Below are 26510 nucleotides of genomic sequence, written 5' to 3'. Positions count from 1 at the left end.
TTATAGTAGTTCTATTCTTGTACATAGGGGGCAGTATTATAGTAGTTATATTCTTGTACATAGGGGCAGTATTATAGTAGTTATATTCTTGTACATAGGGGACAGTATTATAGTAGTTATATTCTTGTACATAGGGGGCAGTATTATAGTAGTTATATTCTTGTACATAGGGAGCAGTATTATAGTAGTTATATTCTTGTACATACGGGGCAGTATTATAGTAGTTATATTCTTGTACATAGGGGGCAGTATTATAGTAGTTATATTCTTGTACATAGGGGGCAGTATTACAGTAGTTATATTCTTGTACATAGGGGGCAGTATTATTGTAGTTATATTCTTGTACATAGAGGAGCAGTATTATAGTAGATATATTCTTGTACATAGGAGCAGTATTATAGTAGTTATATTCCTGTACATAGGTAGCAGTATTATAGTAGTTTTATTCTTGTACATAGGGGCAGTATTATAGTAGTTATATTCCTGTACATAGGGGGCAGTATTATAGTAGTTATATTCTTGTACATAGGGGCAGTATTATAGTAGTTATATTCTTGTACATAGGGGGTCGTATTATAGTAGTTATATTCTTGTACATAGGAGCAGTATTATAGTAGATATATTCTTGTACATACGAGGCAGTATTATAGTAGTTATATTCTTGTACATAGGGGGCAGTATTATAAGAGTTATATTCTTGTACATAGGGGAGCAGTATTATAGTAGATATATTCTTGTACATAGGAGCAGTATTATAGTAGTTATGTTCCTGTACATAGGGGCAGTATTATAGTAGTTATATTCCTGTACATAGGGGGCAGTATTATAGTAGTTATATTCTTGTACATAGGAGGCAGTATTATAGTAGTTATATTCTTGTACATAGGGGGCAGTATTATAGTAGTTATATTCTTGTACATAAGGGGCAGTATTATAGTAGTTATATTCTTGTACATAGGGGGCAGTATTATAGTAGTTATATTCTTGTATATAGGGGCAGTATTATAGTAGTTATATTCCTGTACATAGGGGGCAGTATTATAGTAGTTATATCCTTGTACATAGGGGGCCGTATTATAGTAGTTATATTCTTGTACATAGGAGCAGTATTATAGTAGTTATATTCTTGTACATAGGGGGCAGTATTATAGTAGTTATATTCTTGTACATAGGGGGCAGTAGTATAGTAGATATATTCTTGTACATACGGGGCAGTATTATAGTAGCTATATTCTTGTACATAGGGGCAGTATTATAGTAGTTATATTCTTGTACATAGGGGGCAGTATTATAGTAGTTATATTCTTGTACATAGGGGGCAGTATTATAGTAGATATATTCTTGTACATAGGGGGCAGTATTATAGTAGTTATATTCTTGTACATAGGGGGCAGTATTATAGTAGTTATATTCTTGTACATAGGGGACAGTATTATTGTAGTTATATTCTTGTACATAGGAGGCAGTATTATAGTGGATATATTCTTGTACATAGGGGGGCAGTATTATAGTAGTTATATTCTTGTACATAGGGGGCACTATTATAGTAGTTATATTCTTGTACATAGGGGGCAGTATTATAGTAGTAATATTCTTGTACATATGAGCAGTATTATAGTAGTTATATTCCTGTACATAGGGGGCAGTATTATAGTAGTTATATTCTTGTACATAGGGGCAGTATTATAGTAGTTATATTCTTGTACATAGGGGGCAGTATTGTAGTAGTCATATTCTTGTACATACGGGGCAGTATTATAGTAGTTATATTCTTGTACATAGGAGCAGTATTATAGTAGTTATATTCTTGTACATAGGGGCAGTATTATAGTAGTTATATTCCTGTACATAGGGGGCAGTATTATAGTAGTTATATTCTTGTACATAGGAGGCAGTATTATAGTAGTTATATTCTTGTACATAGGGGGCAGTATTATAGTAGTTATATTCTTGTACATAAGGGGCAGTATTATAGTAGTTATATTCTTGTACATAGGGGGCAGTATTATAGTAGTTATATTCTTGTATATAGGGGCAGTATTATAGTAGTTATATTCCTGTACATAGGGGGCAGTATTATAGTAGTTATATCCTTGTACATAGGGGGCCGTATTATAGTAGTTATATTCTTGTACATAGGAGCAGTATTATAGTAGTTATATTCTTGTACATAGGGGGCAGTATTATAGTAGTTATATTCTTGTACATAGGGGGCAGTAGTATAGTAGATATATTCTTGTACATACGGGGCAGTATTATAGTAGCTATATTCTTGTACATAGGGGCAGTATTATAGTAGTTATATTCTTGTACATAGGGGGCAGTATTATAGTAGTTATATTCTTGTACATAGGGGGCAGTATTATAGTAGATATATTCTTGTACATAGGGGGCAGTATTATAGTAGTTATATTCTTGTACATAGGGGGCAGTATTATAGTAGTTATATTCTTGTACATAGGGGACAGTATTATTGTAGTTATATTCTTGTACATAGGAGGCAGTATTATAGTGGATATATTCTTGTACATAGGGGGGCAGTATTATAGTAGTTATATTCTTGTACATAGGGGGCACTATTATAGTAGTTATATTCTTGTACATAGGGGGCAGTATTATAGTAGTAATATTCTTGTACATATGAGCAGTATTATAGTAGTTATATTCCTGTACATAGGGGGCAGTATTATAGTAGTTATATTCTTGTACATAGGGGCAGTATTATAGTAGTTATATTCTTGTACATAGGGGGCAGTATTGTAGTAGTCATATTCTTGTACATACGGGGCAGTATTATAGTAGTTATATTCTTGTACATAGGAGCAGTATTATAGTAGTTATATTCTTGTACATAGGGGCAGTACTATAGCAGTTATATTCTTGTACATAGGGGGCCGTATTATAGTAGTAATATTCTTGTACATAGGAGCAGTATTATAGTAGTTATATTCTTGTACATAGGAGGCAGTATTATAGTAGTTTGATTTTTGTACATAGGGGCAGTATTATAGTGGTTATATTCTTGTACATAGGGGGCAGTATTATAGTAGTTATATTCTTGTACATAGGGGCAGTATTATAGTAGTTATATTCTTGTACATAGGGGGCCGTATTATAGTAGTTATATTCTTGTACATAGGAGCAGTATTATAGTAGTTATATTCTTGTACATAGGGGGCAGTATCATAGTAGTTATATTCTTGTACATAGGAGCAGTATTATAGTAGTTAGATTCTTGTACATAGGAGGCAGTATTATAGTAGTTATATTCTTGTACATAGGAGCAGTATTATAGTAGTTTGATTTTTGTACATAGGGGGCAGTATTATCGTAGTTATATTCTTGTACATAGGGGCAGTATTATAGTAGTTAGATTCTTGTACATAGGAGGCAGTATTATAGTAGTTATATTCTTGTACATAGGGGGCAGTATTATAGTAGTTAAATTCTTGTACATAGGGGGCAGTATTATAGTAGTTATATTCTTGTACATAGGAGCAGTATTATAGTAGCTATATCCTTGTACATAGGGGCAGTATTATACTAGTTATATTCTTGTACATAGGAGGCAGTATTATAGTAGCTATATCCTTGTACATAGGGGCAGTATTATAGTAGCTATATCCTTGTACATAGGGGCAGTATTATAGTAGTTATATTCTTGTACATAGGGGGCAGTATTATAGTAGTTATATTCTTGTACATAGGGGGCAGTATTGTAGTAGTTATATTGTTGTACATAGGGGGCAGTATTATAGTAGTTATATTCCTGTACATAGGGGGCAGTATTATAGTAGTTATATTCTTGTACATAGGAGGCAGTATTATAGTAGTTATATTCTTGTACATAGGAGGCAGTATTATAGTAGTTTGATTTTTGTACATAGGGGCAGTATTATAGTGGTTATATTCTTGTACATAGGGGGCAGTATTATAGTAGTTATATTCTTGTACATAGGGGCAGTATTATAGTAGTTATATTCTTGTACATAGGGGGCCGTATTATAGTAGTTATATTCTTGTACATAGGAGCAGTATTATAGTAGTTATATTCTTGTACATAGGGGGCAGTATCATAGTAGTTATATTCTTGTACATAGGAGCAGTATTATAGTAGTTAGATTCTTGTACATAGGAGGCAGTATTATAGTAGTTATATTCTTGTACATAGGAGCAGTATTATAGTAGTTTGATTTTTGTACATAGGGGGCAGTATTATCGTAGTTATATTCTTGTACATAGGGGCAGTATTATAGTAGTTAGATTCTTGTACATAGGAGGCAGTATTATAGTAGTTATATTCTTGTACATAGGGGGCAGTATTATAGTAGTTAAATTCTTGTACATAGGGGGCAGTATTATAGTAGTTATATTCTTGTACATAGGAGCAGTATTATAGTAGCTATATCCTTGTACATAGGGGCAGTATTATACTAGTTATATTCTTGTACATAGGAGGCAGTATTATAGTAGCTATATCCTTGTACATAGGGGCAGTATTATAGTAGCTATATCCTTGTACATAGGGGCAGTATTATAGTAGTTATATTCTTGTACATAGGGGGCAGTATTATAGTAGTTATATTCTTGTACATAGGGGGCAGTATTGTAGTAGTTATATTGTTGTACATAGGGGGCAGTATTATAGTAGTTATATTCCTGTACATAGGGGGCAGTATTATAGTAGTTATATTCTTGTACATAGGAGGCAGTATTATAGTAGTTATATTCTTGTACATAGGGGGCAGTATTATAGTAGTTATATTCTTGTACATAAGGGGCAGTATTATAGTAGTTATATTCTTGTACATAGGGGGCAGTATTATAGTAGTTATATTCTTGTATATAGGGGCAGTATTATAGTAGTTATATTCCTGTACATAGGGGGCAGTATTATAGTAGTTATATCCTTGTACATAGGGGGCCGTATTATAGTAGTTATATTCTTGTACATAGGAGCAGTATTATAGTAGTTATATTCTTGTACATAGGGGGCAGTATTATAGTAGTTATATTCTTGTACATAGGGGCAGTACTATAGTAGATATATTCTTGTACATACGGGGCAGTATTATAGTAGCTATATTCTTGTACATAGGGGCAGTATTATAGTAGTTATATTCTTGTACATAGGGGGCAGTATTATAGTAGTTATATTCTTGTACATAGGGGGCAGTATTATAGTAGATATATTCTTGTACATAGGGGGCAGTATTATAGTAGTTATATTCTTGTACATAGGGGGCAGTATTATAGTAGTTATATTCTTGTACATAGGGGGCAGTATTATTGTAGTTATATTCTTGTACATAGGAGGCAGTATTATAGTGGATATATTCTTGTACATAGGGGGGCAGTATTATAGTAGTTATATTCTTGTACATAGGGGGCACTATTATAGTAGTTATATTCTTGTACATAGGGGGCAGTATTATAGTAGTAATATTCTTGTACATATGAGCAGTATTATAGTAGTTATATTCCTGTACATAGGGGGCAGTATTATAGTAGTTATATTCTTGTACATAGGAGGCAGTATTATAGTAGTTATATTCTTGTACATAGGAGCAGTATTATAGTAGTTTTATTCTTGTACATAGGGCAGTATTATAGTAGTTATATACCTGTACATAGGGGGCAGTATTATAGTAGTTATATTCTTGTACATAGGGGCAGTATTATAGTAGTTATATTCTTGTACATAGCGGGCAGTATTGTAGTAGTTATATTCTTGTACATACGGGGCAGTATTATTGTAGTTATATTCTTGTACATAAGAGGCAGTATTATAGTAGTTATATTCTTGTACATAGGGGCAGTATTATAGTAGTTATATTCCTGTACATAGGGGGCAGTATTATAGTAGTTATATTCTTGTACATAGGGGCAGTATTATAGTAGTTATATTCTTGTACATAGGGGGTCGTATTATAGTAGTTATATTCTTGTACATAGGAGCAGTATTATAGTAGATATATTCTTGTACATACGAGGCAGTATTATAGTAGTTATATTCTTGTACATAGGGGGCAGTATTATAGTAGTTATATTCTTGTACATAGGGGAGCAGTATTATAGTAGATATATTCTTGTACATAGGAGCAGTATTATAGTAGTTATGTTCCTGTACATAGGGGCAGTATTATAGTAGTTATATTCCTGTACATAGGGGGCAGTATTATAGTAGTTATATTCTTGTACATAGGAGGCAGTATTATAGTAGTTATATTCTTGTACATAGGGGGCAGTATTATAGTAGTTATATTCTTGTACATAAGGGGCAGTATTATAGTAGTTATATTCTTGTACATAGGGGGCAGTATTATAGTAGTTATATTCTTGTATATAGGGGCAGTATTATAGTAGTTATATTCCTGTACATAGGGGGCAGTATTATAGTAGTTATATCCTTGTACATAGGGGGCCGTATTATAGTAGTTATATTCTTGTACATAGGAGCAGTATTATAGTAGTTATATTCTTGTACATAGGGGGCAGTATTATAGTAGTTATATTCTTGTACATAGGGGGCAGTAGTATAGTAGATATATTCTTGTACATACGGGGCAGTATTATAGTAGCTATATTCTTGTACATAGGGGCAGTATTATAGTAGTTATATTCTTGTACATAGGGGGCAGTATTATAGTAGTTATATTCTTGTACATAGGGGGCAGTATTATAGTAGATATATTCTTGTACATAGGGGGCAGTATTATAGTAGTTATATTCTTGTACATAGGGGGCAGTATTATAGTAGTTATATTCTTGTACATAGGGGGCAGTATTATTGTAGTTATATTCTTGTACATAGGAGGCAGTATTATAGTGGATATATTCTTGTACATAGGGGGGCAGTATTATAGTAGTTATATTCTTGTACATAGGGGGCACTATTATAGTAGTTATATTCTTGTACATAGGGGGCAGTATTATAGTAGTAATATTCTTGTACATATGAGCAGTATTATAGTAGTTATATTCCTGTACATAGGGGGCAGTATTATAGTAGTTATATTCTTGTACATAGGGGCAGTATTATAGTAGTTATATTCTTGTACATAGGGGGCAGTATTGTAGTAGTTATATTCTTGTACATACGGGGCAGTATTATAGTAGTTATATCCTTGTACATAGGGAGCAGTATTATAGTAGTTATATTCCTGTACATAGGTAGCAGTATTATAGTAGTTTTATTCTTGTACATAGGGGCAGTATTATAGTAGTTATATTCCTGTACATAGGGGGCAGTATTATAGTAGTTATATCCTTGTACATAGGGAGCAGTATTATAGTAGTTATATTCCTGTACATAGGTAGCAGTATTATAGTAGTTTTATTCTTGTACATAGGGGCAGTATTATAGTAGTTATATTCCTGTACATAGGGGGCAGTATTATAGTAGTTATATTCTTGTACATAGGGGCAGTATTATAGTAGTTATATTCTTGTACATAGGGGGTCGTATTATAGTAGTTATATTCTTGTACATAGGAGCAGTATTATAGTAGATATATTCTTGTACATACGAGGCAGTATTATAGTAGTTATATTCTTGTACATAGGGGGCAGTATTATAGTAGTTATATTCTTGTACATAGGGGAGCAGTATTATAGTAGATATATTCTTGTACATAGGAGCAGTATTATAGTAGTTATGTTCCTGTACATAGGGGCAGTATTATAGTAGTTATATTCCTGTACATAGGGGGCAGTATTATAGTAGTTATATTCTTGTACATAGGAGGCAGTATTATAGTAGTTATATTCTTGTACATAGGGGGCAGTATTATAGTAGTTATATTCTTGTACATAAGGGGCAGTATTATAGTAGTTATATTCTTGTACATAGGGGGCAGTATTATAGTAGTTATATTCTTGTATATAGGGGCAGTATTATAGTAGTTATATTCCTGTACATAGGGGGCAGTATTATAGTAGTTATATCCTTGTACATAGGGGGCCGTATTATAGTAGTTATATTCTTGTACATAGGAGCAGTATTATAGTAGTTATATTCTTGTACATAGGGGGCAGTATTATAGTAGTTATATTCTTGTACATAGGGGGCAGTAGTATAGTAGATATATTCTTGTACATACGGGGCAGTATTATAGTAGCTATATTCTTGTACATAGGGGCAGTATTATAGTAGTTATATTCTTGTACATAGGGGGCAGTATTATAGTAGTTATATTCTTGTACATAGGGGGCAGTATTATAGTAGATATATTCTTGTACATAGGGGGCAGTATTATAGTAGTTATATTCTTGTACATAGGGGGCAGTATTATAGTAGTTATATTCTTGTACATAGGGGGCAGTATTATTGTAGTTATATTCTTGTACATAGGAGGCAGTATTATAGTGGATATATTCTTGTACATAGGGGGGCAGTATTATAGTAGTTATATTCTTGTACATAGGGGGCACTATTATATTAGTTATATTCTTGTACATAGGGGGCAGTATTATAGTAGTAATATTCTTGTACATATGAGCAGTATTATAGTAGTTATATTCCTGTACATAGGGGGCAGTATTATAGTAGTTATATTCTTGTACATAGGGGCAGTATTATAGTAGTTATATTCTTGTACATAGGGGGCAGTATTGTAGTAGTTATATTCTTGTACATACGGGGCAGTATTATAGTAGTTATATTCTTGTACATAGGAGCAGTATTATAGTAGTTATATTCTTGTACATAGGGGCAGTACTATAGCAGTTATATTCTTGTACATAGGGGGCCGTATTATAGTAGTAATATTCTTGTACATAGGAGCAGTATTATAGTAGTTATATTCTTGTACATAGGAGGCAGTATTATAGTAGTTTGATTTTTGTACATAGGGGCAGTATTATAGTGGTTATATTCTTGTACATAGGGGGCAGTATTATAGTAGTTATATTCTTGTACATAGGGGCAGTATTATAGTAGTTATATTCTTGTACATAGGGGGCCGTATTATAGTAGTTATATTCTTGTACATAGGAGCAGTATTATAGTAGTTATATTCTTGTACATAGGGGGCAGTATCATAGTAGTTATATTCTTGTACATAGGAGCAGTATTATAGTAGTTAGATTCTTGTACATAGGAGGCAGTATTATAGTAGTTATATTCTTGTACATAGGAGCAGTATTATAGTAGTTTGATTTTTGTACATAGGGGGCAGTATTATCGTAGTTATATTCTTGTACATAGGGGCAGTATTATAGTAGTTAGATTCTTGTACATAGGAGGCAGTATTATAGTAGTTATATTCTTGTACATAGGGGGCAGTATTATAGTAGTTAAATTCTTGTACATAGGGGGCAGTATTATAGTAGTTATATTCTTGTACATAGGAGCAGTATTATAGTAGCTATATCCTTGTACATAGGGGCAGTATTATACTAGTTATATTCTTGTACATAGGAGGCAGTATTATAGTAGCTATATCCTTGTACATAGGGGCAGTATTATAGTAGCTATATCCTTGTACATAGGGGCAGTATTATAGTAGTTATATTCTTGTACATAGGGGGCAGTATTATAGTAGTTATATTCTTGTACATAGGGGGCAGTATTGTAGTAGTTATATTGTTGTACATAGGGGGCAGTATTATAGTAGTTATATTCCTGTACATAGGGGGCAGTATTATAGTAGTTATATTCTTGTACATAGGAGGCAGTATTATAGTAGTTATATTCTTGTACATAGGAGGCAGTATTATAGTAGTTTGATTTTTGTACATAGGGGGCAGTATTATAGTGGTTATATTCTTGTACATAGGGGGCAGTATTATAGTAGTTATATTCTTGTACATAGGGGCAGTATTATAGTAGTTATATTCTTGTACATAGGGGGCCGTATTATAGTAGTTATATTCTTGTACATAGGAGCAGTATTATAGTAGTTATATTCTTGTACATAGGGGGCAGTATCATAGTAGTTATATTCTTGTACATAGGAGCAGTATTATAGTAGTTAGATTCTTGTACATAGGAGGCAGTATTATAGTAGTTATATTCTTGTACATAGGAGCAGTATTATAGTAGTTTGATTTTTGTACATAGGGGGCAGTATTATCGTAGTTATATTCTTGTACATAGGGGCAGTATTATAGTAGTTATATTGTTGTACATGGGGGGCAGTATTATAGTAGTTCTATTCTTGTACATAGGGGGCAGTATTATAGTAGTTATATTCTTGTACATAGGGGCAGTATTATAGTAGTTATATTCTTGTACATAGGGGCAGTATTATAGTAGTTATATTCTTGTACATAGGGGACAGTATTATAGTAGTTATATTCTTGTACATAGGGGGCAGTATTATAGTAGTTATATTCTTGTACATAGGGAGCAGTATTATAGTAGTTATATTCTTGTACATACGGGGCAGTATTATAGTAGTTATATTCTTGTACATAGGGGGCAGTATTATAGTAGTTATATTCTTGTACATAGGGGGCAGTATTACAGTAGTTATATTCTTGTACATAGGGGGCAGTATTATTGTAGTTATATTCTTGTACATAGAGGAGCAGTATTATAGTAGTTATATTCCTGTACATAGGTAGCAGTATTATAGTAGTTTTATTCTTGTACATAGGGGCAGTATTATAGTAGTTATATTCCTGTACATAGGGGGCAGTATTATAGTAGTTATATTCTTGTACATAGGGGCAGTATTATAGTAGTTATATTCTTGTACATAGGGGGTCGTATTATAGTAGTTATATTCTTGTACATAGGAGCAGTATTATAGTAGTTATATTCTTGTACATAGGGGAGCAGTATTATAGTAGATATATTCTTGTACATACGGGGCAGTATTATAGTAGTTATATTCTTGTACATAGGGGAGCAGTATTATAGTAGATATATTCTTGTACATAGGAGCAGTATTATAGTAGTTATGTTCCTGTACATAGGGGCAGTATTATAGTAGTTATATTCCTGTACATAGGGGGCAGTATTATAGTAGTTATATTCTTGTACATAGGGGCAGTATTATAGTAGTTATATTCTTGTACATAGGGGCAGTATTATAGTAGTTACATTCTTGTACATATGGGGCAGTATTATAGTAGTTATATTCTTGTACATAGGGGGCAGTATTATTGTAGTTATATTCTTGTACATAGGGGAGCAGTATTATAGTAGATATATTCTTGCACATAGGAGCAGTATTATAGTAGTTATGTTCCTGTACATAGGGGCAGTATTATAGTAGTTATATTCCTGTACATAGGGGGCAGTATTATAGTAGTTATATTCTTGTACATAGGGGCAGTATTATAGTAGTTATATTCTTGTACATAGGGGGCAGTATTATAGTAGTTATATTCTTGTACATAAGGGGCAGTATTATAGTAGTTATATTCTTGTACATAGGGGGCAGTATTATAGTAGTTATATTCTTGTATATAGGGGCAGTATTATAGTAGTTATATTCCTGTACATAGGGGGCAGTATTATAGTAGTTATATCCTTGTACATAGGGGGCCGTATTATAGTTGTTATATTCTTGTACATAGGAGCAGTATTATAGTAGTTATATTCTTGTACATAAGGGGCAGTATTATAATAGTTATATTCTTGTACATAGGGGGCAGTATTATAGTAGTTATATTCTTGTATATAGGGGGCAGTATTATAGTAGTTATATTCTTGTATATAGGGGGCAGTATTATAGTAGTTATATTCTTGTACATAAGGGGCAGTATTATAGTAGTTATATTCTTGTACATAGGGGGCAGTATTATAGTAGTTATATTCTTGTACATAGGGGGCAGTATTATAGTAGTTATATTCTTGTACATAGGGGGCAGTATTATAGTAGTTATATTCCTGTACATAGGGGCAGTATTATAGTAGTTATATTCCTGTACATAGGGGGCAGTATTATAGTAGTTATATTCTTGTACATAGGGGCAGTATTATAGTAGTTATATTCTTGTACATAGGGGGCAGTATTATAGTAGTTATATTCTTGTACATAAGGGGCAGTATTATAGTAGTTATATTCTTGTACATAAGGGGCAGTATTATAGTAGTTATATTCTTGTACATAGGGGGCAGTATTATAGTAGTTATATTCTTGTATATAGGGGGCAGTAATATAGTAGTTATATTCCTGTACATAGGGGGCAGTATTATAGTAGTTATATCCTTGTACATAGGGGGCCGTATTATAGTAGTTATATTCTTGTACATAGGAGCAGTATTATAGTAGTTATATTCTTGTACATAAGGGGCAGTATTATAGTAGTTATATTCTTGTACATAGGAGGCAGTATTATAGTAGTTATATTCCTGTACATAGGGGGCCGTATTATAGTAGTTATATTCTTGTACTTAGGGGGCCGTATTATAGTAGTTATATTCTTGTACATAAGGGGCAGTATTATAGTAGTTATATTCTTGTACATAGGGGGCCGTATTATAGTAGTTATATTCTTGTACATAGGGGGCAGTATTATAGTAGTTATATTCTTGTACATAAGGGGCAGTATTATAGTAGTTATATTCTTGTACATAAGGGGCAGTATTATAGTAGTTATATTCTTGTACATAGGGGGCAGTATTATAGTAGTTATATTCTTGTATATAGGGGGCAGTATTATAGTAGTTATATTCCTGTACATAGGAGGCAGTATTATAGTAGCTATATCCTTGTACATAGGGGCAGTATTATAGTAGTTATATTCTTGTACATAGGAGGCAGTATTATAGTAGCTATATCCTTGTACATAGGGGCAGTATTATAGTAGTTATATTCTTGTACATAGGAGCAGTATTATAGTAGTTATATTCTTGTACATAGTGGGCAGTATTATAGTAGTTATATTCTTGTACATAGGGGGCAGTATTATAGTAGTTATATTCTTGTACATAGTGGGCAGTATTATAGTAGTTATATTCTTGTACATAGGAGGCAGTATTATAGTAGTTATATTCTTGTACATAGGAGGTAGTATTATAGTAGTTAAATTCTAGTACATAAGGGGCAGTATTATAGTAGTTATATTCTTGTACATAGGAGGTAGTATTATAGTAGTTATATTCTTGTACATAAGGGGCAGTATTATAGTAGTTATATTCCTGTACATAAGGGGCAGTATTATAGTAGCTATATCCTTGTACATAGGGGCAGTATTATAGTTATATTCTTGTACATAGGAGGCAGTATTATAGTAGCTATATCCTTGTACATAGGGGCAGTATTATAGTAGTTATATTCTTGTACATAGGAGCAGTATTATAGTAGCTATATCCTTGTACATAGGGGCAGTATTATAGTAGTTATATTCTTGTACATAGGGGCAGTATTATAGTAGTTATATTCTTGTACATAGGGGGCAGTATTATATTAGGTATATTCTTGCACATAGGGGGCAGTATTATAGTAGTTATATTCTTGTACATAGGGGGCAGTATTATAGTAGTTATATTCTTGTACATAGGGGGCAGTATTATAGTAGTTATATTCTTGTACATAGGAGGCAGTATTATAGTAGTTATATTCTTGTACATAGGAGGTAGTATTATAGTAGTTATATTCTTGTACATAAGGGGCAGTATTATAGTAGTTATATTCTTGTACATAGGACGTAGTATTATAGTAGTTATATTCTTGTACATAGGAGCAGTATTATAGTAGTTATATTCTTGTAGATAAGGGGCAGTATTATAGTAGCTATATCCTTGTACATAGGGGCAGTATTATAGTAGTTATATTTTTGTACATAGGAGGCAGTGTTATAGTAGCTATATCCTTGTACATAGGAGCAGTATTATAGTAGTTATATTCTTGTACATAGGAGGCAGTGTTATAGTAGCTATATCCTTGTACATAGGAGCAGTATTATAGTAGTTATATTCTTGTACACAGGGGGCAGTATTATAGTAGTTATATTCTTGTACATAGGAGCAGTATTATAGTAGTTATATTCTTGTACATAGGGGGCCGTATTATAGTAGTTATATTCTTGTACATAGGAGCAGTATTATAGTAGTTATATTCTTGTACATAAGGGGCAGTATTATAGTAGTTATATTCTTGTACATAGGAGGCAGTATTATAGTAGCTATATCCTTGTACAAAGGGGCAGTATTATAGTAGTTATATTCTTGTACATAGTGGGCTGTATTATAGTAGTTATATTCTTGTACATAGGGGGCAGTATTATAGTAGTTATATTCTTGTACATAGGGGGCAGTATTATAGTAGTTATATTCTTGTACATAGGAGGCAGTATTATAGTAGTTATATTCTTGTACATAGGAGGTAGTATTATAGTAGTTAAATTCTAGTACATTAGTAGCAGTATTATAGTAGTTATATTCTTGTACATAGGAGGTAGTATTATAGTAGTTATATTCTTGTACATAAGGGGCAGTATTATATTAGTTATATTCTTGTACATAAGGGGCAGTATTATAGTAGCTATATCCTTGTACATAGGGGCAGTATTATAGTTATATTCTTGTACATAGGAGGCAGTATTATAGTAGCTATATCCTTGTGCATAGGGGCAGTATTATAGTAGTTATATTCTTGTACATAGGAGCAGTATTATAGTAGCTATATCCTTGTACATGGGGAGCAGTATTATAGTAGTTATATTCTTGTACATAGGTGGCAGTATTATAGTAGTTATATTCTTGTACATAGGGGCAGTATTATAGTAGTTATATTCTTGTACATAGGGGGCAGTATTATATTAGTTATATTCTTGTACATAGGGGGCAGTATTATAGTAGTTATATTCTTGTACATAGGGGGCAGTATTATAGTAGTTATATTCTTGTACATAGGGGGCAGTATTATAGTAGTTATATTCTTGTACATAGGAGGCAGTATTATAGTAGTTATATTCTTGTACATAGGAGGTAGTATTATAGTAGTTATATTCTTGTACATAGGGGGCAGTATTATAGTAGTTATATTCTTGTACATAGGGGGCAGTATTATAGTAGTTATATTCTTGTACATAAGGGGCAGTTTTATAGTAGTTATATTCTTGTACAAAAGGGGCAGTATTATAGTAGCTATATCCTTGTACATAGGGGCAGTATTATAGTAGTTATATTCTTGTACATAGGAGGCAGTGTTATAGTAGCTATATCCTTGTACATAGGAGCAGTATTATAGTAGTTATATTCTTGTACACAGGGGGCAGTATTATAGTAGTTATATTCTTGTACATAGGAGCCGTATTATAGTAGTTATATTCTTGTACACAGGGGGCAGTATTATAGTAGTTATATTCTTGTACATAGGAGCAGTATTATTGTAGTTATATTCCTGTACATAGGGGGCAGTATTATAGTAGTTATATTCTTGTACATAGGAGGCAGTATTATGGTAGTTATATTCTCGTACATAGGGGGCAGTATTATAGTAGTTATATTCTTGTACATAGGAGGCAGTATTATAGTAGTTATATTCTTGTACATAGGGGGCAGTATTATAGTAGTTATATTCTTGTACATAGTGGGCAGTATTATAGTAGTTATATTCTTGTACATAGTGGGCAGTATTATAGTAGTTATATTCTTGTACATAGGGGCAGTATTATAGTAGTTATATTCTTGTACATAGGAGCAGTATTATAGTAGTTATATTTTTGTACATAGGAGGCAGTATTATAGTAGTTATATTCTTGTACATAGGAGGCAGTATTATAGTAGTTCTATTCTTGTACATAGGGGGCAGTATTATACTAGTTATACTCTTGTACATAGGGGCAGGATTATAGTAGTTATATTCTTGTACATAGGAGGCAGTATTATAGTAGTTATATTCTTGTACATAGGGGGCAGTATTATAGTAGTTATATTCTTGTACATCAGAGGCAGTATTATAGTAGTTATATTCTTGTACATAGGAGGCAGTATTATAGTAGTTATATTCTTGTACATAGGGGGCAGTATTATAGTAGTTATATTCTTGTACATAGGAGGCAGTATTATAGTAGTTATATCATTGTACATAAGGGGCAGTATTATAGTAGTTATATTCTTGTACAAAGAGGGCAGTATTATATTAGTTATATTCTTGTACATAGGAGGCACTATTATAGTAGTTATATTCTTGTACATAGGGGGCAGTATTATAGTAGTTATATTCTTGTACATAGGGGGCAGTATTATAGTAGTTATATTCTTGTACATAGGGGGCAGTATTATAGTAGTTATATTCTTGTACATAGGAGGCACTATTATAGTAGTTATATTCTTGTACATAGGGGGCAGTATTATAGTAGTTATATTCTTGTACATAGGGGGCAGTATTATAGTAGTTATATTCTTGTACATAGGAGGCACTATTATAGTAGTTATATTCTTGTACATAGGAGGCAGTATTATAGTAGTTATATTCTTGTACATCAGAGGCAGTATTATAGTAGTTATATTCTTGTACATAGGAGGCAGTATTATAGTAGTTATATTCTTGTACATAGGGGGCAGTATTATAGTAGTTATATTCTTGTACATAGGGGGCAGTATTATAGTAGTTATATTCTTGTACATCAGAGGCAGTATTTCAGTTGTTATATACTTCCATATAATTTTATAACAGTTTTTCTGTACTGTGTGACTTCACTATTTCCGGGCATGCTCACCTCCCTTTAAAGACACCACATGTGTTTCACAATGCGTTGTGCAAATAATTGGGAAACACTGACATTCTGACACGGCCGTGGACTGCTAACGTTACACTCACCAGGATATTGGATTATCCTAACTGCTGGAAACTGACGTGATTGGCCACATTCCAGCCTCGCTCTTCACAAGTCTCTAAATAAGGTCAGGTATTAGGGGCTCCAGATGTAATCTGCAGTTTTTATATCAGATTCAGACTAAGAACCTGGAGACTTTAGAAGAGAAATGAGTCTGGGAGTCGATAGAGGCGGATGGTCACTGTCTGCTCAGGGTTGACAAGCGAAAACCAGCGCTGAAGCCTCCTGTGTGTATTAGAATCCCCACTGACAACAAGTAGAAGCAGTCAAACACGTGGATGGATGCAGGTCGCTGGAACATACAGATGTAGACCTGTTCTGCATATGATATCTCCATCTATCTGCTTCTTATATGTTAGTCTCATGTGATGTTCATAGCATTCAAGCCATGTGCAAAAATAAGCCGCGCCTGTCCTGTCCCCTGATCCCTCGTCCAAGAGAGCACTTTTTCTACACCTTTCGAAGGATTGTCGGTCCATTGTTAAATATCTCCTCTTAGTTGCATTAGTAATACCCGGTATCGTTGTGCCACATCACTTAGTACGGGCGCTGCCTATCTTGGCTATAAGGAAGCTCCAATTTTTAGGTGATTTTTCAGCTCCAATTTTCAAAAGCCATCACTGTTTTTCATTTTTGCGTTGCCAGAGCCGCATGAGGGCTGTTTTTTGTGTGGTGAGCTGTCTGTATTGTAGAACGTTTATAAAGATTTTTGGATCAAGGACACATCAATTCTGCCATTGTTTTTTTTTTTTTTACAGCATTAACCCTTTGCAATCCATTTTTGGATTCATGGTTTCCTAGGAGGCTTTCTCTTTCTGCCATTATACAATGGCACCATCTGCTGGCTAGAGCCAGTACTGCGGTATGTGATATGCTGGAGAGGCCCCCGACAACAGTAAGACTACCCCAGTAATCTAGAGTAAGGCCGCCTGCAGACGAGCGGAAATCCCGCCGCGGGATTTCCCGCGGGATTTCCGCCGCTGAAAGTCTGCATAGGAGTGCATTACAATACGCACTCCTATGCAGACGGCCGCGGTTTGGCCGCGCGAAATCTCGCGCGGCAAACAAACCGCGGCATGTTCTAATTTTCTGCGGGGCACGCACTCACCTGGCCGCCGGCTCCGGTCTGCGCATGCGCCGGCTGCGCGGCAGCCGGCACATCAAAGAGCCGGGGCCGCCAGGCGCGGGTGAGTACGCGCTCGTCCCTGCAGGCTCTGGGGTCGGATCGCGCGGCGAGATTTCTCACTGCCGGATCTGACCCGCTCGTCTGCAGGCAGCCTAAGAATACCCTGCCGGACATCTTCCGACATTGGTGCTAAGCAGCCTTCCATCAGAATGTCTTTAGATGTCAGGCAGTGGGTTGGAAAGGGTTAATCATGCATACATTTTTATGACCTCGTGTGCCGCAGTGTGTTAAGGCAGCAGTATGGAGTTCTAAGCTCTCGCTCACGACCTGAAGGGTGTGAGTTCAATCCCCGCTGTGTTCAGGTAGCCGGCTCAAGGTTGATTCAGCCTTCCATCTTTCCGAGGTCGGTACAATTAGTACTCAGCTTGCCGGCGGGGTGATAAACGAAGTACCTGAAAGTGCTGTGGAATAAGTTGGCGCTATACAACTAACTTTCTTTATTTACTGCTAGTTGGTATGATTACGACAATACCAAGATTATACATATATTCTTTTTAGGATTTTTCACTTTTGCACAATTAAGGCCCCCTTTTTTGGAACTTTTTGTTTCTTGCATTGCTGCGTTCAAAGTTCCGTAACTTTTTATTTTTCCATCAGCACTGCCATATGAGGGCTGTTTTTTTGCACGATGAGCTGTAGTTTTTAATTATACCATTTGGTGGTACTTTTGGGCTTATTACATCACTTTGAGGGCGACTTCAGACGACCGTATATCGGCCGGGTTTTCACGCCTGGGCGATATACGGCGTCTCTCTCTGCAGGGGGAGGAGGCTGGAAGAGTGCTCTGAGCTCCCGCCCCCTCTCTGCCCCTTGTCACTATTTGCAATGGGAGGGGGCGGAGCTAAGTCACCCCCCTCATCCTTCACGGCTATCTTCACATCTTCTGAATGTGATATCATACCATCTCAAGTGCTAATGCCGCCAACACCAGTCCAGCCTTCATCTAGTCGTTAACCGTTGTCCAGTGTTGGAACAATCCCTTTTACTATATTATTATGTTAGTATACCAGAAACACTGGTGCTATAAATAATACTAATAACCATTGTATGTATGTATATGTGTGTGTGTATAACATGCCGTATAAAGTGCTGAAAAAGTTTTTACACTTTTTAAGTAAAGTGCAGCTGCACACTTTTTGCTGAGCGTCTCCTTGTACAACATTCACAATGCCATTCTCTGTAATCTGAGGACTCGTACGATTATGGCCATAGAAAATCTATAGAGTTTTTATCAATGTACAACTTTAAAAAAAAAAACTTTTTACAAGGTTCCCGTCTGTCGTCATCTTTTGATCCACAGAACTTTTTAATGTTTTCATCAATCTTTTTTTGGTGTCGTGACCTTCCGTTTTTAGTAATACTGTTTGGGGCACACGGGACTGTTGGATCACTTTTTATTACATTTTTTTCTTATATACAGGATGACCAAAAAAGCAGAATTCTGGCCTTGTGTTAATAAGGTGATGATATAATATTCTTGACTTTTGCGGACACAGTGATACCAAATTTTTTTTTTTTTTTTGATGAGACGGCTGGGATAAGGTTATTTTTTTTAACTTTTACTACCTTTTTATTGTTTTAAATATCTGATAAAACTGTTTTTTGTTTTTTTTGAATTTGCGATCATTTAATCTCTCATACAGAATAATGCAATAACCTAGTATTGCATCATGCTGCATTCTGACAGGCAGGCAATTATTTGTGGCAGCTCTTGGTGCCTTCAGAAAACCCCAGGCTGCCATGGCAATAGAATAGCTCTCCCATATCACACTGTGGGGGCCGCTTAGGACGCCCAAGAGCTGATCGGGGTGTCTCAATGAAACCGTCGGAACTAACAGTGGTGTTTAAATGGTTAATAGTTGCGATTAGTGTGAACGCTGGGTGCAGCTTTGGCGCTTGTCAGTTGTCTAGGATGGCTGACGCTCGGTGTGTACCTATGGAGCTTGGCTCTCACATTGGCTCACAGATACCTGGAGTGTACCGAATGCACGGCGCACACTGGGGGGAGGACGAGGGCCGGGCCGTGTGCATATATCAATATTTATGATCTTTATTGCAATTCTCTGCAGTCCGGCGCTGCAGAGTTTCAAAAGTAAGACTTGCAATATCACTAAACCGATAAGTGACGGACGGCTGCAATCAGTCTGACCCACCCCGGGACTGGAGGAGACCTGTGTATTATTGTATCATGATGCCACCGGAAGCTAGGGGCGGACCTGGGTTTGCTGGGTTTTACGCTCTTGCCCAGCCCCTAGATTCCGATTGGCTACTACGGAGAAGAGAGTGGGAGGCAAGAGCAGGCAAAATTGACAGCAGGGCTAAGTCACAGGGGCGGCATTGCGCTCCCCCTTCCTGCGCTGCAGTAATTGCGTAGCTTCATGTCCCCCCGTCTCTGATGCCTGATTGGGCGCTTGTGGCGCTCACCTCCCCCCGCCTGCGCTGCTGCCTCCAGCGCTGGACTTAAGGCCTCATGTCCCCCCTGTCTCTGCTTCCCGGTCAAGCTCTTGTGGTGCTCTCCTCCCCCCGACTGCGGTGAAGGTTCCGGTGCTGGACTTAAAGCCATGGCTGAGCTCCCCCCTGCCTCCTCTCCAAGCTGCGGCGCCTCAGTGCCTCCGCTCCCCGCTCCTGTGCAATGTTGCGCCTTTTCACCACCTCCGCTTCCTGCTCCGCTGCTGGGTTCCGGAGTCTGAGGTGCCCCCGGCTGCACTCTCCACTGTGTTCCGCTCCAGAGCTGAAATGTCGGCGCCCGCGGTCCCCCACTGCCACGGCTCCCCAATCCTCCAGCGCTACACTGGGAGGCCCCAGAGAAGTCCGCCACCGCACGAGAAGTAGCACCCAAGGGAACTGCTGGGTGGTGAGTAACACAGCTGCGGGGGGACGGCACAGCACACTGACTAACAGCCAATGCGGAGGTAGGGGTGAGACAGGGCCGTCCCTCTATATAAGCACTATCACACCCCTACCTTCCGGTGGAGTCAAGATACAATAATACCAGAGACCTGATGGGTCAAATACTCCCTATAGCAGTTCTTTCCATTGCTTGTGTGAACACATGAAGAGCTATTTACCGCTGTTTGCTCTGTTGTCATGTTCTCCAAGTCCTCCTCTGATTCTTTGTGTTTGCAGGTCGGTTCCCTCTTCTAGCGGCTCTTATGGTTGATCTCCGCTTCCTGCTGCTGTTCTCATAATTTACTGGTGCTGTGTATACAGTCAGATCTCAGGACTCTGGAGGCTCTAGTACCCTATTGTACTGCCTATAGCTTGGATACAAGATGTGATACAGGGGGCATGGAGGCTCTAGTACCCTGTTGTACCGCCTCTAGCTTGGATACAGGATGTGATACAGGGGACATGGAGGCTCTAGTATCCTGTTGTACCAACTCTAGCTTGGATACAAGATGTGATATGGGGGGCATGGAGGCTCTAGTACCCTGTTGTACCAACTCTAGCTTGGATACAAGATGTGATACAGTGGGTATGGAGGCTCTAGTACCCTGTTGTCCCGCCTCTAGCTTGGATACAAGATGTGATATGGGGGGCATGGAGGCTCTAGTATCCTGTTGTACTGCATCTTGCTTGGATACAAGATGTGATACAGGTGGGCATGGAGGCTCTAGTACCCTGTTGTACCACCTCTAGCTTGGATACAAGATGTGATACATGCAGGCATGGAGGCTCTAGCTCCCTGTTGTACCGCCTATAGCTTGGATAAAAGATGTGATATGGGGGGCATGGAGGCTCTAGTACCCTGTTGTACCACCTCTAGCTTGGATACAAGATGTGATATGGGCAGGCATGGAGGCTCTAGTACCCTGTTGTACCACCTCTAGCTTGGATACAAGATGTGATACAGGCAGGCATGGAGGCTCTAGTACCCTGTTGTACCGCCTCTAGCTTGGATACAAGGTGTGATACGGGGGGACATGGAGGCTCTAGTACCCTGTTGTACCGCCTCTAGCTTGGATACAAGATGTGATATGGGCAGGCATGGAGGCTCTAGTACCCTGTTGTACCACCTCTAGCTTGGATACAAGATGTGATACAGGCAGGCATGGAGGCTCTAGTACCCTGTTGTACCGCCTCTAGCTTGGATACAAGATGTGATATAGCAGGCATGGAGGTTCTAGTACCCTGTTGTACAACCTCTAGCTTGGATACAAGATGTGATATGGGGGGCAGGGAGGCTCTAGTACCCTGTTGTACTGCTTCTAGCTTGGATACAAGATGTGATACAGGCGGGCATGAAGATTCTAGTACCCTGTTGTGCCACCAGTAGCTTGGACAGCACATATATGTCGGAGCAGTAACATTGGAGAGTATCAAATGTAGAATAAATAGGACTTATCGGAGTGGGAAACTGAAAAATTATCATCTGATAAACCTAATAGCAGCGAGAGAGAGGTTATTATTATATAGCCATGAGGGGAATGCTATGAAAGAGGGAGCACTCCTTAGTGGAGGATGAGGACATTAACTAAGTGCAGATAAGGGTTATCCACTAGACTGAGAGAAACATCATTGCTCTCTTTGTTTCTCTGTGCTGGTATTAACCCCGATCAACTTTCCCCTCTTGCTCCATTCATGTATAACTCTATCCAGCACTTGCTGGACAGAATAATAAAAGAAGAGCGAGGGAGGGGTAACCCTCTAAGCACCCAGGGTAACCCTCTAATCACCGAAGGTAACCCTCTAACCACCCAGGGTAACCCTCTAACCACCCAGGGTAACCCTCTAAGCACCCAGGATAACCCTCTAAGCACCCAGGATAACCCTCTAAGTACCCAGGGTAACCCGCTAATCACCCAGGATAACCCTCTAAGCACCCAGGGTAACCCTCTAACCACCCAGGGTAACCCTCTAATCACCCAGGGTAACCCTCTAACCACCCAGGGTAACCCTCTAAGCACCCAGGGTAACCCTGTAAGTACCAAGGGTAACCCTCTAATCACCCAGGGTAACCCTCTAAGCACCCAGAGTAACCCTCTAACCACCCAGCGTAACCCTCTAATCACCCAGGGTAACCCTCTTACCACCCAGAGTAACCCTCTAATCACCCAGGGTAACCCTCTAACCACCCAGGGTAACCCTCTAACCACCCAGGGTAACCCTCTAACCACCCAGGGTAACCCTCTAACCACCCAGCGTAACCCTCTAAGCACCCAGGGTAACCCTCTAACCACCCATCACAGTCTCAGACACTGTCTCTCTCTCTCTTTCTTCCCTTTGCTTCTTTTCTCGTTCTTTAACTCCCTTTTATTAATGTGATAAATGAGATATCACAAATATTGATACTTCCACCCCAACCAATGTGGGGAACACGATACACCGACTGATATGGGAATCGATACACTGTTATACCAGTAATAGTTACTTCAGTATTGGAGATATATTTGGGTCTCCGAGGAGCGTCGGCCCAGGACCGACTAATCAGAACACATTACTTTATCTACTGGTGTAATAAAGTCTCAGAGCGTGATTATAGTGAATGAGCTGAACGGGACGACTAACGTCCTGAACCACTGACTGACAGTGGGATATTAATGTAACCCCTAATGAGTACACCCTGTAATTATAAGGGGGGTGGATGTATGGCTGGCTGCGATACCCTGTTGTATCGCCTGTAGCTTGGATACAAGATGTGATACGGATAGGCATGGAGGCTGTAGTACCCTGTTGTACCACCTCTAGCTTGAATACAAGATGTGATACGGGCGGGCATGGAGGCTCTAGTACCCTGTTGGTGGGCATGGAGGCATACAGGTCTGTCTGGTACCCTGCAGCATATCGCTGCACGTTTACTGTAACTGAGCCTCTAGATCATGTTAACCTGTAGGCTGTGGCAGTTGGCGTCCCAGATGGCCCCATACATGTTCTACTGGTGATATATCTGGTGACCGGGCGGCCACGGACGTGTGACAATGCTGTGGGGGCTCCTGTGACCCCCTTGTGTGTGCGGCCGAGCATTATCCTGCTGGAAGCCGCCATGAGAGGAACACATGTGGCTGCAGGATGTCCTGAACATATCGCTGAGCGGTCATTGTCCCTCCTACCACTACTAGACTGTGTTCCTCATATAGTCGCTCTGTAGAATAACCCCTCGTGTTTGGCGCCTCTTTTGTCTCTCAGTCTCTTATATTTCCGATTCTGTTTTGTACAGTTTACATTTCCTCAAATACCCATGTAGCGTTGTGGACTCTGTCATGTGGGTCACTACGGTTACGGTGATACCAAAATTATATAGTTTTTTAATGTTTTTCCATTTTCAAAAAGTAAATAAAATTTTCTTCTTGCTTTCCGTCAGCGCATCCTAACACACATAGTATGTAAGGCTGAAAAAAGCACCATGTCCATCCAGCTCAGCAACGTTGATCCAGAGGAAGTTTAAAACAAACAAACAAACAATGAGAGAGAAGCCAATATTTACCATTTAAAGTAACAAATTCCTTCCTGACTCCAATCTGGGAATAATCCCCGGATCACCGACCCTCCTGAGTAATCAGTGATATAACAGGTAATATTACACTCCAGGGCCCACTTGTACTCTGTTAGTAAGTCCCCCATCACTACGTCCTCCGGCAGAGAGTTTCATAGCCTCACTGCTCTTACAACAAAGAACCCCTTCTATGTTGTGTAGAAACCTTCTTTCCTCTAGATATAGAGAGCGCCCCCTGGTTACAGTCCTAGGTAATAGAAGATGGGAGAGATCTCTGTACTGACCGCTGATATATCTATACATAGTTATTAGAGCGCCCCCTTGTTACAGTCCTAGGTAATAGATGATGGGAGAGATCTCTGTACTGACCCCTGATATATCTATACATAGTTATTAGAGCGCCCCCTTGTTACAGTCCTGGGTATAATAGATGATGGGAGAGATCTCTGTACTAACCCCTGATATATCTATACATAGTTATTAGAGCGCCTTCTTGTTACAGTCCTGGGTATAATAGATTATGGGAGAGATCTCTGTACTGACCCCTGATATATCTATACATAGTTATTAGAGCACCCCCTTGTTACAGTCCTGGGTATAATAGATGATGGGAGAGATCTCTGTACTGACCCCTCATATATCTATACATAGTTATTAGAGCGCCCCCTTGTTACAGTCCTGGGTATAATAGATGATGGGATAGATCTCTGTACTGACCCCTGATATATCTATACATTGTTATTAGAGCACCCCTTTGTTACAGTCCTGGGTATATTAGATGATGGGAGAGATCTCTGTACTGACCCCTGATATATCTATACATAGTTATTAGAGCGCCCCCTTGTTACAGTCCTGGGTATAATAGATGATGGGAGAGATCTCTGTACTGACTCCTGATATATCTATACATAGTTATTAGAGCGCCCCCTTGTTACAGTCCTGGGTATAATAGATGATGGGGGAGATCTCTGTACTGACCCCTGATATATTATACATAGTAATTAGAGCGCCCCCATGTTACAGCCCTGGGTATAATAGATGATGGGAGAGATCTCTGTACTGACCCCTGATATATCTATACATAGTTATTAGAGTGCCCCCTTGTTACAGTCCTGGGTATAAATATATGATGGGAGAGATCTCTGTACTGACCCCTGATATATTATACATAGTTATTAGAGCGTCCCTTTGGAACAGTCCTGGGTATAATAGATGATGGCAGAGATCTCTGCACTGTCCCCTGATATATGTATACATGGTTATTAGTGTGGCCCCCTTGTTACAGTCCTGGGTGTAATAGATGATGGGAGAGATCTCTGTACTGACCCCAAATATATCTATACATAGTTATTAGTGTGGCCCCCTTGTTACAGTTCTGGGTATAATAGATGATGGGAGAGATCTCTGTACTGACCCTTCATATATCTATGCATAGTTATTGGAGCGCCCCCTTTTTACAGTCATTTACTACTTTAGTTGCCGCCTTTGTACCCACTCAACCTCTGATATGTCCTTCTTTAGTCCCGCTGCCCATAACTGTCCACAATATTCCACATGTGGTCTGACCGGTGTCTTGTAAAGAGGAAGAACAATGTTCCTATCATGTGCCCTTAGATCTCTTTTGACGCACCCCATGATGCTATTTGCCTTGGCAGCAGCTGCCTGACACTAGTTGCTCCAGTTATAAACCCCCAAGTCCTTCTCCATGTCAGTGTTCCTTGTCAATTAGTTACGTTTTAGACTGCGGCATGTGTTCTGCGGAACGTCTTGTGGAATTTATGACATTTTTTCCACAGACTTTAATTGCAGGATTCCATCTCCTGTATGTTAGAAATGCGTAACAATAATTCCGCGAGCCGCCGTACATTCCGCAGCAAAAAACCTGTCCGCTGCCGAATTTAACCTTGCGGTTTTGTAGTAAAGATGCGTCAATCTTAACAAGTGCGGAAAAAAAGCCCTATAGGAATAACATTGTGGCGCAGAACTGTCTGCGCGGACCGGCTCCGTCCCGTGTGAAAGGTCCCTAAGGGGACGAAGAAACTAAGAGTTATAAAGGTAATACAATGTAACACCCTTTTCCCATATTTATAAAAAGTCTAAGCGAAGAAAGAAAACCTATTTGGTATCGCTGCGTCCGTAAACGTCCGCTCT

The sequence above is a fragment of the Eleutherodactylus coqui genome, chromosome 1, assembly GCF_035609145.1.
Source record: "Eleutherodactylus coqui strain aEleCoq1 chromosome 1, aEleCoq1.hap1, whole genome shotgun sequence".
Lineage (NCBI taxonomy): Eukaryota > Metazoa > Chordata > Amphibia > Anura > Eleutherodactylidae > Eleutherodactylus > Eleutherodactylus coqui.
This window is presented reverse-complemented; position numbering follows the sequence as displayed.